The sequence below is a fragment of the Panthera uncia genome (assembly GCF_023721935.1).
Source record: "Panthera uncia isolate 11264 chromosome C1 unlocalized genomic scaffold, Puncia_PCG_1.0 HiC_scaffold_4, whole genome shotgun sequence".
In the NCBI taxonomy this organism is placed as follows: domain Eukaryota; kingdom Metazoa; phylum Chordata; class Mammalia; order Carnivora; family Felidae; genus Panthera; species Panthera uncia.
The window spans coordinates 100,302,498-100,317,710 of NW_026057585.1; the positions used below are offsets into that span (position 1 = coordinate 100,302,498).

The 15,213-nt window shown below is 49.6% G+C and overlaps 1 long non-coding RNA gene across 1 annotated transcript; it reads right to left on the minus strand.

The window, feature by feature from the left end:
- Positions 1-10,297: 10,297 nt before the first annotated feature.
- LOC125913159 (uncharacterized) lies at positions 10,298-14,983 on the minus strand. The gene is made up of 2 exons (XR_007454938.1): positions 14,665-14,983; positions 10,298-10,584 (listed from the first exon to the last, which is right to left on the minus strand). It is a non-coding gene; the product is annotated as an uncharacterized LOC125913159 (long non-coding RNA).
- Between the last annotated feature and the right edge of the window lie 230 nt (positions 14,984-15,213).

Genomic DNA, 15,213 nt, shown 5'->3' on the forward strand with positions numbered 1-15,213 from the left:
GGTCTCTATGGCTTTCATTCCAAGTCACTCTTCTTCTGCGTCAAACCTGTTGTTCAGCTACCACACAGCTCAGAGAGTTCTCCATTTGATCCCACACTCCGGGGCGGGAAAAAAAAAAAAAAAAAAAAAAAACATAACAGAGTGTAAGGTAATTTTGTCCCAGATCTTTCCCTCCGAGTCATGAACATAATAGATTTGACTTTTTACATCGTGTGCCCCCCTAAGAAGCATAAAAGAAAGGTTACCCTGGCAGGCAGCTAGAAAAGAGTTTAATTAATCCCAAAGTGTGCGCTTCATTTGGAAAGTGCATCACAAAGAATCCTGTGTTTACTGAACTAGATCCTTAGGGCCATTATCCCTCCACCAATGGTGAGATTTTTCTGAGGGAGCCTTGTCCCTTGTGGTCTGGAAGGTACTGCCATTAAAATAAGATCCACACAGGGAACCAGAATTGAAGATGCTGAGGATTCAGACACTTTCCCCTTGGCAGAGGTAATTGGCATCCTGGCATTTGTGGAAAGATCTGAGCCCTAATCCTGTAGACTTTGATGGGGCCAAGCCAGCTTTCCCCAGACCATTCCCACGAAGGAGCCCAAGGGTGGTCTGCGTCTGGCATCCTCCTCGTTTGCTATCCCTTTTCTAAAAGCAGAGCTGCCCTGTGTTAGCAGACACGCGTGAGGGCTGATCAGATACTATTTGCTTAGAGGCGCCTGGGTGGCTCAGTCGGTTGAGCGTCCGACTTCGGCTCAGGTCATGATCTCACAGTTCGTGCGTTCTGGCCTCACATCGGGCTCTATGCTGACCGCTTGCTCGGAGCCAGGAGCCTGCTTCGGATTCTGTGTCTCCTTCTCTCTCTGCCCCTCCCCCGCTCACGCTTTGTCTCTCTCTCAAAAATAAATAATTGTAAAAAAAAGAAAGAAAGAAAGAAAGAAAGAAAGAAAGAAACTGCTTAAAACAAAAAATGGAGTTGTGCTTTCATTTAGCATTATCTTATTAGATGAGTGATTCATTTAAAAGCTTAGGATGCTGGACGTGGATGAACCTTGAAAACACTTACTCACTGGAAAGTGCCGGCCACAGGAGGATAAATACGGTGGGATCCACGCTGTGGGGTCCCTCGGGGAGTCAGACTCACAGACACAGAGAGAAGAAGGGTGGGCGCCAGAGGCTGGGGGACGGGGGCGGGGGGTTAGCGTTTCACGGGAACGGAGTTTCAGTTTGGGAGGGTGAGAAAGTTCCGGAAACGGACGGTGGTGATGACTGCACCACATTCTGAATGTACTTCATGCCAACTGCATACACTTAAAATGGTTAGAATGGTCATTTTTACGTTACATATATTTACTACGATTTTCAAAAATATGTTAAGTTAGGGCTCATTCTAGCAAAAAAAAAAAAAAAATAGCACAGCGTTGTGCTTTCTGCTAGGTGTTAGCTTCATGCTGATCTCAGAGGCAGCTTTAGAAGCCAGGGTGGGGGGACCCTCCGTGGGCATCGGAGGGCAGACCCAAACTCTTCTGGAGACCTGGAGGGAAGAAATTTTTCCTGCTCATGAGTAATGACTGTGGTTTTCTGGCAAACATTAAGGAGGAAGGAACTAAAAATACTTATCGGACACCCTGCCAAAACTCCACAGCGCTCAGAACGTACCAGGCCAACACATAGAAGAGGCACTTTCAGAGCGCGAGGGATAGGACTAGACACCAAGGTCAAAGTCATTTCACACCTTCCCCTCGCCTCTCGAGAGGCTGGGGCGCAGGAGGAGGGACCAGGCGCCCAGCGCTGCCCCAGCCAGCTGCCCGGAGCCGCTGTCCAGGAGAGAGGAGGTGCAGGACGAGTGCCCCCCCCCCCAACTGGCATGCCGGCCGCAGTCCCCGCTCCCACCCAGCTGCAGGGTTCGCTGAGCCCTGCCAGGCGGTGAAGCTGAGACAGAAAGAGCAACACAGACGTTTCCCCGATGCTTCCTCCCAGCTGCTGGAATCCAAGCCCCAGACACCTGCACAGGGGGTGGGTGGGAAGGAAATGAAGGTGTGTGAGGGGGTGGCCCAAAAGGGGTCTGGCCCCGGAGACCCGCGCTTCTCAAACTTCAGTCTGCCTGTGTTCACCGGGGGGAGCTGGTTAAAACGCAGCTCTGATTCAGCAGGTCTGAGCGGGGCCAGAGATCCTGACTTCTAACAAGTGCTCAGGTATGCGGCCGCTGCTGGCTCAGGGACCGAGAATGAAACGAACGGCCACCAGGCAGAGAGAGCAAACAGGGGCGAGGTTGGGGGGGTGAAGCTAATGGCGGTGGGCTACTCAGGTGTGGTGAGCTCCTGCTTTGGAAGGTGAATGTTTTCTAAATCCTGACCTTGTCCGTGCAGGTCGGCATTGGAGCCGAAGGCCCATGATTTTGTATCCAGCACATGTGAGAATTTCCCTCAGCGTAGGCACTGCCCGGGACCCCTGTGGGTTTGGAGGGTGCAAGCACCCACTACCCACTAGGGGAAGAGTGTCACTGCAGAGAGGGTACATGCTGATCCGAATGGGAAAGTTGAGGAGTGTGACAGAGGGGTTCAAGCCCCAGATGTTCTACCTCAGCTGCATGACCCTGGGCAAGCCATTCTGAGCCCCAGTTTCCTTATCTATAAAATGGGGTGAGGGGGGCGCCTGGGTGGCTCAGTCGGTTGAGCGTCCGACTTCGGCTCAGGTCACGATCTCACGGTTCGTGGGTTCGAGCCCCGTGTCTGGTTCTGTGCTGACGGCTCGGAGCCTGGAGCCTGCTTCGGATTCTGTGTCTCCCTCTCTCTCTGTTCATCCCCTGCTCTCACTCCGTCTCTCTCTCTCTCAAAAATAAATACAGACTAAAAATATTTTTTTTAATAAAATAAAATAAGATGGGGCGAATAATGATACCTTTCTGTGGTAGACAGCACAATGGCCCCCAAAGAAGTAGGTATCCTAATCCCCAGAACCTGAGACTGTGGGACCTTACATGGCTAAAGGGTGTTCCCAGCTGTGGTTAAAGACTGTGGCTTGGGGCGCCTGGGTGGCTCAGTCGGTTAAACATTCAACTCTTGATTTTGGCTCAGGTCATGATCTCACAGTTCGTGGGTTCGAGTCCCACATCGGGCTCCATGCTGATGGTGTGGAGCCTGCTTCGGATTCTCTCTCTCTCTCTCTCTCTCTCTCTGTGTCTCTCTGCCTCTCCCTTGCTTGCTCGCTCTCCCTCTCTCTCAAAATAAATAAACATTTTCAAAATAATAAATAAACCTTGACTTATGGAGAAGGCCCTGGATTATCCAGGTAGCTCCAAAGTCATCACCAGTCTTAAGAGGGAGACAGGAGGCTCAGTCAGACAAGAAGACACAGTGAGGACAGTAGAGGTCAGGGAGAGAGATTTGAAGGTGCTATGCTCCTGGCTCGGAGGATGGAGACAGGACCCACAAGCTAAGGGATGCAGGCAGGCTCTAGAAGCTGAAAAGGGAAGGAAAAGGAAGAAAATGGACTCTCCCACTCCCCGCCCCCAGGGCCTCAGGAAGGAACAGAAGTCTGTCCACACCTTGATTTTAACCCCACACAACCCATTTCCTCCAGAACTGTAAGACAACAACCTGGTGTTGTTTTAGGCCACCAAATATGCAGTAATTTGTGACAGCAATCATAGCAAACAAATACGCTTTTCCACAGGAAGTTTGTAAAGATTCATGAAACTGCGTAAGCAGCTCCTAGCACGGTGCCAGGCACTCAGGCAGCTGCAGCTGTCGGTGGGGGTGGGGGACGCTCATGTTCCACCCCCAGCCTGGCCAGGAGCATGGAGGTCATTACTAAGTGGTGACCCTGGACTTCCTGCTTCCAAGCACCTCCGATGCCTAGAGGTCAGACAAGCTTGGCGGAGAAGGATCCCCAAAGCGAAGGCTTTAGAATCACAGATGAAGGGCAAAGAGGACCTCAGTCCTGAGGGTTCCAGCCAGCATCACGCACTTTCCTTTCACCTAAGGATTAAAGCCCACTTTGTAAAAATCTCTATACCTCCACAATAATTTCACAAAGAAATGCCATTTTAGGGTGGGGAGGAAAGAGTATAAAATGGATGATGTGCAGCTTGAGTTTCAGGCTGATGCAAAAAGGGGCAGACACAGAACTGAGCCTCCCAGGAAGGACTTGATGATGGAGACCGTGGCCGCAGCCCTTGAGATCGCACGCGGCTCCCGGATTACCAAACCTGGACGCGGGCCAGGGTGTAATGGATCATAACTATGGAGTAAGTTATTCAAATTATGATCATTTCAGGAACCGTTTTTTTACGAGAAAATAAATTTTAAATAATAGCATTTTAAACTTTTTATGGTTACATTTGTCATGTGACCTGAGACAAGGTATATTTTTGCACTAAAATGGGGCGCATTAATTATCTCCAAAGTAACACTCGCTCAGTAACAACATCAGCAGGATGAAAGGGCAGGCTGGGCCAGTCAGCCAATCCTCTGACCTGAGACACGTGAGCACACACACGTATGTGCACACACGGAGGGTGGGACAGGACGGTTCGGCCTGTGGGTCCAACATAGGTCACCGAAGGGCGGGGGAAGATTGTACACAGGGCAGGTGACTTAATGCAGGCCCAGCAAAGCTAATGTGTGTGTGTGTGTGTGTGTGTGCGTGTGTGCACGTGCGTGTGCAATTGTGCACGTGTGCATGTGTGTATATGTTTGCTTGTTTGTTTAGCAGCTAAACAATCAGTTCATGTTTGGCCATACGCTTCCCCAAACTTCTAGAAATGGAAAAGAAATTTCTATCAGCAATCGTTGCCGACCTTTCTCTCCATATTCCCATGGGAGCCCAGAGGGTCTGAGCCCACCCACCGCCCCTGCAGGTGATCGGGGGCCTGGCAGCAGAGAGTAGGGTTGTCGAACAGGAGGTTTCCTGGCAGGAAGACCGGTCACTGGACCTAGGAGGTCCACACAGTCGCTGTTGTCCCTGGGAGGAAGGACAGGAGGCTCATACATAATAAAAAGAATGTTTTGTATAGTGCTTTCCAGTTTACAACTCCTTTTCCATTCATTGTATCGCCTGCCCAGAACTGGCTAATATAATTTGTGGGGCTGGTACAGGCCCCATTTAAACATTTTTAGGAATTTTGGGGCGCCTGGGTAGCTCAGTCGGTTAAACGTCCCACTTCGGCTCAGGTCATGATCTTGCGGTTCGTGAGTTCGAGCCCCGCGTCGGGCTCTGTGCTGACAGATCGGAGCCTGGAGCCCGCTTCAGATGCTGTGTCTCCCTCTCTCTCTGCCCCTCCCCAGCTCATGCTCTGTCTCTGTCTCTCAAAAATGAGTAAACATTAAAAAAAATTTTTTTTTAAATTTTTAAGAGTTTGAAGATGGCAACCACAGAACATTAAGCCAAGCCCAGGACGCTCTGTGACTGCCCGGGTCAGCCGCCTGTGTAAGTAGCCCTGCTCCTGCGGAGATTTAGAGTTTACCATTTGAGGCATAGGTACCACCCATTGTCTCCCATGTCCCCCTCCCCCTCATCCCCCTGCCATGTGCTTCCAGCTGCAAAGTACAAACACCCAAAGCGAACTGGCTTAAGCAACAAGGAAATGGACGGGGTGCCATGACTGAGAGTCAAGAGAAAGCTTGGGCTTCAGGACGTCCCTAATGCACTGGCTGTGACTCAGTTTCCCTGCCTTGCTCTGGGTTCTGCCCTCTTGGGCAATGACATCATCCTCAGGTTGGAAGCAAGAATGGCTGCACATCGGGGCCCCCCCCAACTGTGCACAACATGCCGTGCACCGACCCAACCTTGGATTCTTTGACCAAGAACGAGCAAGAAAGGGGGCTCTACAGCCCCCTCCCCATCCAGCTGAGCTCAGCCCCCAGACCACCTTGCTGCTGCGCTGGGTGTTGCAGAGACAAATCCACACGACCGCACCAGTGCCCTGTCCACATTCCTTGGTGAAAGCTGTCATGAGCTGCCATGTTCTCTAGCATATGACATTGACCTCGAGCCATATCTATTTGGGACACGGGTGCCCCAACCTGAGGACCAACAACCGACCGGTTATACATTGACCTGTATAGAAAGATGGATTAGACCAGATTGTTGCTCTGGGCATTTGAAGGAAGAAACCATAGGACTCAGAGAGAAGGAGGACCAGTTAATGTTCAAAACTGAAGTTTAAACATTACAACATGAAAAGAAGTCAGGGAGGCCACAGAGGGTCTCGTGCTACCAAAATCATGAACAAGATCCGGGTCCAGCAGAAGCCATAGGGTAGAGATCTTGAGCAAAAGGTGAGAAGCAGGAGAGTGGGGGAACGGAGGACCCGAGTAGCCTGGCGGAGCCCCAGAGTGAAGCCCACAGAGTCCTGCTCCCGAGGGCCTGAGGGCAGTCCAGCCTCTGGCGGCATTGCCCAGCCTCGCCAGCTCTCCTCGTTCTTCTCCTCTATTCGCTCAGTAGGTTTTTCTCACAACCAGAGGAGTCCTGCTTCAAACAAGGATCTTAGATTTAACTGCACTTTTCAGCTAAGAGGAGAGACATACAAGAAAAGAGCCCTTCCTTCATTCAACACGCACCGAGAACTCCAAGCCGAGCACTCTGCCAGGCTTTGGGGACGCTATGGGCGGCCGGTCCTCTCAAGGACCTCGGTGTGGCCTCGGGGGAGGGGACAAGACAGGTGAGCAAGTGATTACCCTGTGGTGCGATGATAGGAAGAGGAAGGAAATGATTCAGAGTCCCCAGACTCCTCCTTCTCTGAGGGAAGTGTCCCCAAAGCTTAAACCACGTTCGAAATGGATGCTCTGAGCCAGCATGAGATGGAAATATTGAGTAAAAAACAAGCATATGGCAAATTTCTCCGGTTCCCCTCCCCACTGTTTCCCCTGAATCTGTAATCCTTCCACTTCCATGAAAAAGAATTAAAAACAAATAACCAAGGTTTATCCAGAGAGCTTTGCACAGATTAGTCCTTGCAGTGGGTAAAGCCCGCAAAAGTACGGCTTGCAGATACTGAGAACGCTGATAACCAAAACCATATCCATGGTAACTGATCAGAAACATAGGAAATCTATGACATAGGAATCTCTGATGAGACAGAGTAATCAGATGGATGATAGTGACTTATGAATCTAGTTACGGAATTTTATGAGAAAAAGAAGAGGAGGGAGAAGGAAGGGGGTTCGCTTCTCAACACAGCATCCATCTACGTCAGAATAAATAACCTCACCTTGATTCCAAGGGACTCGCCTTTCTCTCTGAAAATATCCAGGGATATTGGGTGCGTATTGGCAGGTTGGTGCCGGCTGGGGATGGGGCATGAGGAAGAACTTGCCTATTTTTGTGGGGAAGATTGAGCCACACTTTCCTGATTCACTTATCCTATGGGCATTCAATAAACCCACTGCACATTCACGGACTGATATTTGATATTGAAAGGCTGGTTTAAGAAAGCCTTAGGTCCCGTGGGTGAAAAATCTTGCGGTCAGAACTCTGAAGCAAAAAGGTCCAAGGAAATTTGCTCCAAACTTTGGAGGGGGACATTAGCTTAATTCTCTGAGGGACAGAATTACAGACTTTCCCCTTCCTTGCCTCATTGAGACCTCCTTAACATAACAGGATGTGCTGTTAAAATCTGAAAGAAATCGCACCGCATAAATCATAAAGACTGAAGTTTAATTTTTAGATTACAAGAGAGAAAAGCGAGCCTGAGAAGACCGCCCTAAGGTCAGCCGAAGGGGATGGGAATTGATTTCTCATGAAGTCATGGTTCAACAAACCCCTGGCCAGATGTGACCTGGCAAATGTCCACATCTGTATCAGAGAATCCAAAGTGCCATCCTTTCATACTTAGAAAATAGATTAATAACAAGGCAAGTCACGATCACATTAACAACACGACAGCTGCCGGTCTGATGAATTGGAATGGGCAGAAGTATATGGAACTTACATTTTCGGAGTCAATGAGTTTTGATAATTGAGTTTATCCCTTGTGATGAGTACAGTTCTAGGAAATCTAGATAAAAGTGTTACGGGCTCTGTTTGCCTAAGTATTTCCTGAACAAGGACCGTTAGCTTTGTATCACTTTTTTGGACATTTTGTTGTCATTACATCCAGAATAAGATGTTCAGTGGTGTTCTCCAGCACCGTTTGCACCCCACAGAACGCCCTTTTTTTTTAAAGTAATCTATGGAAATATCTGGAAATCACCCAGAAGAAAGGCAGCTCTCTGCTTGGTGAATGGCTAGGAGGGGCTGACCCTTTTCACCCCTGTCCCCGCTGTTACACACAGTAGCCCCCGGGGGGATCCTGGGGAGCACAGTTTGAAAACCACTGCACAATCCACAGTGGAGCTCCATGATTCTTTCCTAGTTCATGGACTATCACTGAAGCTTCAGGAGGATTTGGGCTTGGGTTGGCCTTGGTTTGGGTCTGCATGGGCTGGCCCAGGAGAAAGCTGTCTGGGAAGAGAATGCACTGAGGGCCAGGGGCAGGGATGGGAGGGAATCTGGGGCGGAAGGAGCCTGGGAGTCACCCAGAGAGGGTGCCTGGGATGATACGATAGGAAGGAAGACGACAGATTGGGAGTTTGGGAGGAGACAAGGTTATAAAGGGTCTTGGATACCAAGCTAAGCAATCTGGCCTTTGTCCTATGTCACTAGGCTCTGTGACTAGTTGATTAGACTAGTAGTTCCCTAAGGCTCCCATAGCAAAGATCCACAGACTGGGGGGCTTAAACAACAGGAATTTATTTCCTCACAGCTCTGGAAGCTGGAAGTCTGAGAGCAAAGTGTTGGCAGGCTGATTTCTTCTGAGGCCTCTCTGCTTGGCTTATGGATGGCCACCTTCTCCCTCTCGCGGTCAGCCCTCTGTGTGTGTCTCCTCTCTTCTTAGAAGGATAACAGCCACGCTGGGTCAGGGCCCACCCTAATGATCTCATTATTTGACTTCATCACCTCTTCAAAGTCCCCCATCTCCAAATACAGTCACATTCTGAGGTGCCGGGGGCTAGGGGTTCAACGTATGAATTTGGGGGAACACATTTCAGCCCATAACATTGAGATTTATAATGTAAAGCACACACACACTCTCTCTTTTATTTTTAATTTTTTAATGTTTATTTTTGAGAGACAGACAGACAGAGCAGGAGTGGGGGAGGGGCGGAGACAGAGAGGGAGGCACAGAATCTGAAACAGGCTCCAGGCTCTGAGCCCCCGTGGCTGAGCTGCACCCCAGCGCAGGTACAAGGAGAGGTGGCTGTCATCTGGTGCCCGCGGGAGGATGCATTCCAGAGCACCACAGGAGTTCAGGCAAGAGAGGAAGAACAGTGTGGAGGGCAGAAAGTGTGGTGGGCACTTGTGCGGGACTTGAGCCTGGAAGGGTGGGCAGGGCTGGGCTAGGCCAATGAGGGGAGGCTCTGCGTTAATAAAGAGGCGAAGGCCGAGCCACAGGACAGGCTCTGCAGCTGCCTGTACAGTTCGCAGACCTCCATGTGTGAGGTCTGGACATAGCCACACTCATTAGCTTAGGAAGCCACGGCTTCTCAGAGCACAATATTTAAATAGGAAGGACTTTGCCCTGACATCTGCATTGATCCTGAAGACATGCCCGGAGGTGATGCCGAGAGCCCCCATCCTAAGAAGAACATTTCCTTCCTTCAGCGATTGGGTTTTGGGTTTTGTTTGGGTTTTTGGGGTTTTTGTTTTTGTTTTTGTTTTTGTTTTTTTGCATTTTTATCCTGTTGCAACACACTAGGCAAGCTCTCATTGCCTCCAAAGCCCTCCCAGGCACTCACACCAGCCCCCGGTTGGAGGATAAAGGAGGGGCACCCCTTCTAAGCAAGTCACAGGGAACCTGACATCCACCATCACGTGTGTTTCAATGGCACTGATTTTAAAGGAATTTTTAGACGGGCTCAAATAACAATCTGGAAAAGCCAGACTCCAGAGAACAATGAGAAAATGTAAAGAAGCCAAATATAAAAATCCTGGCACATGCAAAAGAAAAGAAAAAAAAAAAATCAATTCACTTCCCCAGATTACAACTGGAAATTCCCAGAGGAACAGGTAGATTTTTTTTTTTTTTTGGGGGGGGGAAGAGGAAAAGAGATTATATTTTATGGGAAGAGATACAATAACCATTCTCTTCCCATAAAGCAAGTGATGGAAGATTGTCTCTGCTCCATAGATGCACGCTGCACATTCTCGGGATAATACCAACAGGAAATCAATAGGATCTTTTATATGTGAAAAGACATTATATCTCACAAAAACTTGCCACTCGCTGTTAATCTTGGTCCTGAGATAACAAGTAGCCTTTAAATCGAGATCTCTGTTTATTTTTAAGTTATCCTTATTATTTATTTGTTTAGAAATAATCACGTTCAAAGCTTCACCCTTCGTTAGGGCCAGAGGGCCTTCAGATAACGCTTCAGGACAAGTGTCTCCACCGAGGGCCAGACGCTCTCCAGAAACCTCCCTCCTGGCCGCATCCACTCCGGGTGAACGGCCATATCGTTAGCCACCAAAAGCTTTATCAGGGCATAATTTGGCAGCTGTGATGAGCTCGACGGGATTTATGGGATCTCCTGGTTTTTTGCCTCCATTGATCTGAAATGGAACCAAAGTTAATATTAGCAAAAAGCACTTTGTGCTAGGGTAATTTTCCCATGAAAGGCTTTGGCGACTGGTGGCTTTGAACATCTATCATCCAAGTGCTCTTGGCCAACTCTAGGTCATGAGTTTCATAATACCCAAAAGACTAAATATCCTTGTCTCTCCTCCCGTATGAGAATCTAACCACCATCCTGGTGAACTCTCTCATTTTTCCAAGACACTAATTTAATTGTCACAGGGTATAAACCCCATTACTATCAGGTTCGGATTTAGCACTGGCTCTGACCTTGTATTAGCTTCCTGGGGCTGCCCTAACAAAGTGCCAAAAACTACGTGGCTTAAAACAACAGAAATTTCTTCTCTCACAGTCAGCAGGCCTGAGCTCTACCTGAGGACCTTGGGGGGGGGGGGGGGGGGGGAGGGGGGAGGGAGGATCCTTCTCTGTAGCTTCCAGCTTCAATGGCAGACGGATGTCCTTGGTGACCCTCGGCTTGTAGCTACAGGGCTCCAGTCGCACGGCCACCCCTCCCTCTGTCTTCACGTGGTCTTTCCTGGCTGCATGTCTGTGTCCAGGTTTCCCTTTTCCATAAGGACGCCCATCACATTGGATTAGACCCCACCCTAATGACCTCATCTCAACTTGATGACCTCTTGCCAAGTCATCTTGGTGATGTCAACTTAAAGACCCTATTGCCAAGTAAGGTCACATTGTGAAGTATGAGGGGTTGGGACTTCCACGTATCTTTTTTGGAGGGCACAACTCAGCCTAAAACAGCCCTCAAGGAATTCATCTCTTATTACACGCAGACTAGATAACTTGTCATACGACTAGGTTGAATTAGGGGTTCTTGACCTCTGCACAAGTAACATCGTTTTGGGATAATTCTTTGTCCTGTATATTGCAGGATGTTCAGCAAAATCCCTGTCCTCTACCAACTAGAGGTACAGGTAGCCACCTCCTGCCCCTTTTAACAACCAAAAGTGTCTCCTGACCCTGCCGAAGGTCCCCTGAGGGGGCAACGTCGCCCTGACAGGACCAATGATTTCAGTGAAATGTAAACCAAGCTTATGAAGGTGCTTCATGCAGACTGAACCCTAAAGAGCTGAGGGTAGTTCTATGTCAATCAAAGAAGAGTCCCGAAAAGAGATGGGTCCTGAGGAGTCCCCTAAACGTCTGCATTCCTTCATTAATGTAACACGCATTTACTGGGCGCGGTGAGAAAAGAAGAGGACGAAAGAGATTTTGAAACCCCTGCCTTAAACATCATACATTTTAGCAGGGAGGCTGAAAATAAACAAGATGAATAAAACATATAATATGTTTAGATATTGATGAAAGGGGATGAGCGCAAGACGAAAGCGAGCAAGGAGGACAGGAAGCGTTGGCAGGAGAGGTGCTGAAATTTTCGACAGGGTGGCCTGGGAAGGGCTCACTGAGATATGGGTACACACCTAAGAAGTTGGGGCTGGGGGTGGGCCGCAAAGATTTGGAGCAAAGACCTTGCAGGCAGGGACATTCCTGGGATGTGTGAGGAACAGGAAGAGGCTTGTGCAACAGCACAGATAAGGCGGGGCTTCCGGGTCCTAGCAAAGACACGCTGGCCCTCCTGGTGACACGAAAAATCAGCGGACACGTGTGTGGAGGGATGACCCCTGGCCCAGCATGGTGGGTGACAGGGCCTGTGGCGAGGTTCTGAGCGCGTATCTGAAGGCACAGCTGAGCTTTAGTGGTGGGCCGGAGGTGGCCTGGAAGAGAAAGAAGGGGTCTTTGGCTCCCGCCAATGGAAAAATCGAGGTGGTATTAAGGGGGACGAGAAGTCTGCATAAGGAGCAGGTATGAAGGAAACATCAGAAGGAAGATCAGAAATTACTGGAATGCGAAGACTCGGGTGTTTTACGTGACAAAATTTACCAGTTCGACCACCTTTAACGCTACGGCCCTGGGGCACCTGATACGTGTGTTGTGCCTCCATCACCACCATCCATGTCCAGAATGTTTACATCTTCCCCACAGGTACGCTGAACTCCTTAAACACCCCCACCGCTCCCCAGCTCCTGGCAATCACCAGCCTTACTCTGTCTCTGTGAGCTGACTGCTCTAGGAACCTCACGTAAGTGGACTCTCACAGTGTTTGTTCTTTTGCGACCGGCTCACTTCACTCAGCATCATGGATGAACTTCAAGGTGCATCCACATTGTAGCGTGTCAGAATCCCCTTCTTGTTTAAGGCCGAACAATGACCCTTGGCCTTCTTCCACCTTTCCGCCCTCGTGAATAACGCTACTCTGAACACGGGCATCCAAATGTCTGTTCGAGTCCCTGCTTTCGGTTCTTTGGGATAGATACCTGGGAGTAGAATGCCTCAATTATATGATAATTCTGTCTACATTTTTTTTTCAACGTTTTTAATTTATTTTTGGGACAGAGAGAGACAGAGCTTGAACGGGGGAGGGGCAGAGAGAGAGGGAGACACAGAATCGGAAACAGGCTCCAGGCTCCGAGCCGTCAGCCCAGAGCCCGACGCGGGGCTCGAACTCACGGACCGCGAGATCGTGACCGGGCTGAAGTCGGACGCTTAACCGACTGCGCCACCCAGGCGCCCCGCGGTCTACATTTTTTAAGAACTGCCCTATCATTTTCCACAGCAGCTGCACCATTTTACATTCCCATTAGCAGTGTGCAGGAGTCCTTGCCAACACTTGCTGTTTTCTCTTTGTTTGTTTTTAATAGCCCTACCAAATGGGCTTGAAGTGGTATCATATTGTGATCAGAAGGTTAGTTTTGCCTGTGTTAAGTCTGAGGTGCCTATTAGACATACAAGTAAATACATCAAATGGGATATATGGATCTGGATGTGAGGGGAGAGGATGGGGTGGCCAGACAGATTTGGGGGTCAGAATCTGTGGGTGGTACTTAAAGCCATGAGCCCGGCTGGGAAAAAAAAAAAAATTATCTGGGTCTGCACTGTCCAGAATAGTAACCACTAGCCAGATGCGGCCATTTAAATGTATATTAATTAAAATTCAGTAAAACTTAAAGTTGCCTTACTTAGTCACATCAGCTGCATTTCAAGTACTCGACAGCTACATTTGACTAGTGGCTATTATATTGGACAGTACGGATGTAGAGCATTTCCATCATTGCAATTCCACTGGGCAGCACCGGTATGGGGACTATGTAAGATTTTTTTTAAAAGGGGGTGGGGGGGGCGCCTGGGTGGCTCAGTCGGTGAAGCGTCCGACTTCGGCTCAGGTCACGATCTCGCGGTCTGTGAGCTCGAGCCCCGCGTCGGGCTCTGTGCCGACAGCTCAGAGCCTGGAGCCTGCTTCGGATTCTGTGTCTCCCTCTCTCTCTGCTCCTCCCCTGCTCTCTCTCTCTCTCTCTCTCTCTGTCAAAAACAAATAAACATTAAAAATAAATAAATAAAAGAAAAAAGAGGTCCAAGCACTGAGTCACAGGGCACTTCAACACTGGGATCTTTAGTGGAGTGGGGTACAGGTTGGCCTAAAGGTAGGGTTACCTGATGGCCCTCTTTTCCAGGGACAGTCCAGATTGTGCCTGTGGGTCTGAGATGACTAACAGCAGCTCCTTAAATTCTGAAACGCACTCCACCTTGACAATATGGTCACCCTACCTACCCCCCACTCCACGCTTACTTACTCTGCAGTAAGAGCTACCAGGTGGCGTCTCCTGTAAAGCAGGGGTGCGGAACTTCAGTGATCCACACAGTCCATACCTGGGCTCCTCCACCAGTTACCGGGAGCCAGTTAGAGGGCTGGGGACGGTCTGCTTCTCCCCGTGACTAACCCGCGGAGGAAAAGTGTGCGCATCGGAGGCCACGCCTCTGGTACTGACAGGAAGCAGGTGTCAACCCCCAGCCCCCGTCCTCAGGGTCATGAGGGCAAGCACGGAGCTTTGGGTCCACTTTCCCCTTCTGTCTGCTGGTTCTGATACGCTAAACCAAAGATGAGTTTAGATTGGCAAAGTTCGGGCTGTGAGATCTCCTGCTAGAATTTCCATCTCACCTGCAGCCTACCCTGTGGGGACCATCTGGTTATTTACAGCAAATCTCACCTTACTCGTTACCATTTACACGCACATGCAAAACTAAGGGAGAGCCTGAAGAGCTAGGAATGTGAGGATCCGCGGCGCTCCCGCGTCAGTCAGTCCATGTTTCGTTAGCCAGGGGGGCCGGAAAAGGAGAGAAAACCGGGAAGTCATGGGCACACATTCCAAAATCCCCCGTGACATCTTCAGAAGGAATGAAACCCCATGGCTGGCAAAAACAATAGCCCCTGTTCAATTCTGAAGTTTAGATGCGCGTTGGCACCGTTCTAGCTCAACCTTTCGTTTCCATGGAAACCATTCATGATGCCACACACACAGAAATGGGGATTCTGACCAGAGCGAGACAGGAGTAGCAGCACTGAAAACTAGCTTTCAAGTAAGCCTGTGGCAGAGGGAAGGACAGGAAAAGCCATGGAGCCGTACTAGAGGGAGAGCAGCACTCTCGGGGTCCCCAGGATGAGCACTGGTAGCCCAAGTAGAGCCCACCGACCCCAGAGTTGGTTTTGATGACCTGGCCGGCGACATGTCCCAGCCCGAATCTGCTTTACTTTTTTC